The sequence below is a fragment of the Belonocnema kinseyi genome, chromosome 1 (genome assembly GCF_010883055.1).
Source record: "Belonocnema kinseyi isolate 2016_QV_RU_SX_M_011 chromosome 1, B_treatae_v1, whole genome shotgun sequence".
In the NCBI taxonomy this organism is placed as follows: domain Eukaryota; kingdom Metazoa; phylum Arthropoda; class Insecta; order Hymenoptera; family Cynipidae; genus Belonocnema; species Belonocnema kinseyi.
This window is the reverse complement of record NC_046657.1, coordinates 99,198,335-99,201,458: the sequence shown is the minus strand read 5'-3', so window position 1 is coordinate 99,201,458 and position 3,124 is coordinate 99,198,335. Positions and strand designations below refer to the sequence as shown.

Here is a 3,124-nt window from a genome sequence, read left to right as displayed (position 1 = left end):
ATCCGCGCAAGGTAAATATCGTCGACTGTAGTACGAGTATTGTAAAGGAGATATGAAGACACTTCTCTTTAGAGGTTATGATTTCTAAACATGAATATTTTGTAGGCAGTGACCTACAAAATAGACAGGGAAATGACTTAATGATATATTAAGCTATTTCCCTTTTGGGGTAGGCGTGACTCACTCGTCATGGTAACCACTACTTCTTTGACGTATTTGTCACAGGTGTAGTGATTGTAGGACTAAAATGAAAAAAGTATGTGAAAAAGAAAACAATGTGACGTCAAACAAAAAATATTCCTACGCACAAAAATTTGGTGGCCCTGAAAAGGGCCGATTGTTTTGCTGTATTAGCCTTTTTAAACTTAAGCCTTCTTCTCGGTCTTCTTAGGCAAAAGAACAGCCTGGATGTTAGGCAGGACCCACCCTGGGCGATGGTGACTCCAGAAAGAAGTTTGTTCAACTCTTCGTCGTTTCTGATGGCAAGTTGTAAGTGACGAGGGAAATTCTGGTCTTCTTGTTATCGCGACCGGCGTTACCTGCCAACTCGAGAACTTCAGCGGCCAATTATTCCATGACAGCGGCCAAGTAAACAGGGAATTGAAGTCCAGCACGGCTGGAACGAGTCTTTGACTTTCCCTGTACTTTTCCTCCTTTTCCAGGTCCAGACATTGTGGGTAAATGGGTTTGGTAAAACTTCGTCAACAAAAGACTGCTCGAAACCACAAATGCAGATAATAATTTTTCCAAAGAAAAGGGGGGTGTGGATGAGGGAGCCCCAACCAGTGCCCCCTCTTGTGAGATCCAATGCATGGGAGTCAGCGGCTGGCGCGGCGTTGTCACGCCAGTCGCGCACTCACGATTAATGATCTCCCCGAAGAATGATCGGACTTGAAGAAGTTGTTGTGCGTTACCCGTTTGGGCATTGTTACACAATCTGAGAGAAATTTAACACGACTGGAATTTAAAGTGACGTTAATTATGTGTGAAAAAAAGCCCGTAAGAGGGAAAAAACCACAAAAATCAGTTAATTTATTTTATAGTAGGAAAGATAAGAAAAGAAGAAGAGAAGGAAGTGGGGGTATAGGGACGAAAAAAAGAAAGTTTCTAGTAGGTCGGGAGTGATAGCGCCACATCGACCTAGGTGACTTATTTCATAAGAATGTCTTTTGGCAACGCGTATTTGCGAAATGGATCAAAATTATATTTCCCTAGAGAGGAAATATGTTCAAAAGGTGATGATGATGCAGATTCGTAGAATTTAATGGCGGTTTCTTTTATATACTCTGAAATGTATGGTAGACGAAACTCTCTGTGAAGGACGGAGTTCCTAGTATATTTGGGGGTTTTTGTGATAGGTCTGAGAAATTTATTTTGTATGATTTGAATGTGATTGATATTACTTTTTGACGCACCTCCCCATATTGTACATGCATAAGTTATGATTGGTCGGATAAAAATTTTGTAGATTAGGAGTCCGTATTCGGGTTTTAGACTCGAGTGTCATTAAATAATGGGATTTAAGCGCGAGAGGACCCCGAGAGCTTTCCCTTTAGTTTCATGGATATGCTTCTTCCAATTCAAATGTTTATGAAGTTTACCCCTATGTATTTTACGGAATTTTGCCATTCTATTGGTTCGTTAATCATTTTGGGTTGATCAATTTTAACTGGTCTTCTGACTGAGAAAAGAATTGATTCTGACTTTGTGACGTTTATTTTTATTCTCCATAGTTTAACCCAAGCCTCGATGACTTCAAGAGCTTTGTTAAGTAGTTTAAAAATTTTTGGAACGGACCAGGATGAAGTGAATAACGCGGTGTCATCTGCATATAGTCCAATTGAAATTTCGGGGACCTCAGGGATGTCGTTTACGTAGATAATCAAGAAAACCGGTCCTAGAATGCTGCCTTGGGGCACACCTGCTCGGATGAGTTTCTCTTTTGAGAGTATCTGGCCTATTTTGACTGAGAATTTTGTGTTAGAAAGATAGGAGTTTATGAAAAGGATGAGCCCTCTTGGGAAATTGTAATTTATTAGTTTTTTTAGCAGTCCTACATTTCAGACACTGTCAAAAGCTTTTTCTACGTCGAGGAAAATAGCTCCAGTATGTTTTCTTCGATTGAAATTTAAGCTAATGGCTTCGGTTATCTTCAGCATCATGTGCTGCGTAGAGTGACCTTTTCTGAAACTATATTGTTGCGGTTTAAGGATGCTGTTTTCTTCGAGGTGAAAGTTTACGCGAGTGAGTATTATTTTTTCAAAAATTTTGCTCATTGTATTGAGAAGACTAATAGGCCTGTAGTTGGTTGGATGATAAGGATTCTTGCCTTTTTTCTGAAAAACTAAAATGTGAGCTATTTTCCAAGACTCAGGGAAGTAGCTTAGTTGAATACAGGCATTGAAGATAAGAGCAAGGAGTTTGAGGCAAGGGATGGGAAGCTTTTTGAGGACTAGATTTATAATTTAATCGGGGCCGGGAGCTTTTTTATTTTTAGTATTTTTTATTTGTTTGGTTAGTTCCTTATAAGTTATTTTCTTGAAGTTATCAGTGCTTGGGATTTTGAGAAATTCGGAAACCATTTTTTCACATTCCGCAATGTGCTGACAATCGGATGGCTCGTCGTGTGGAGCGAAGTTACTTTCATAATTTTCAGCTAGGAGATTGGCTTTATCGATAGGAGAGAGCGCAAACGTTTGGTCTGGATTCTTGAGAGGGGGTATACTAGTTCGCGGCTTTGTTAGGGCTTTAGTCATGCGATATATAGAGTTATCCTTGATTTGAAGTTTACCGACTTCTTTATTCCAATTTTTGCATCTGTGCTCTTGAACTTTAATTGCTATAGTTTTCCGAAGGTGGTTAATGACGTTTTTGAGGATACAACTTTTAGTTTTTTGATGCATTCGGCAGAGTTTATTGGTTAGATTGGTTATTGCGTCGTCAATGTGGGAAGTGTTTGTCATTGAAGGTTCAAAGTTAACGTGTGTTTCTAGGGTCAAGTTAAATGTTTGCCAATTAGCTTTTGCAAAATTATAGCGAGGCGTAACCGGAGCTTTTTCGCAGTTAGTAAAAAGGCTTAGAAGAACTGGTCGCTGATCTGAGTCTAATTCGTTAATGGTGCAAG

General features: G+C 39.5%; 1 pseudogene; it reads right to left on the bottom strand.

The window, feature by feature from the left end:
* Positions 1–365: 365 nt before the first annotated feature.
* Positions 366–672, bottom strand: LOC117173361 (annotated as a pseudogene).
* Positions 673–3,124: the final 2,452 nt, after the last annotated feature.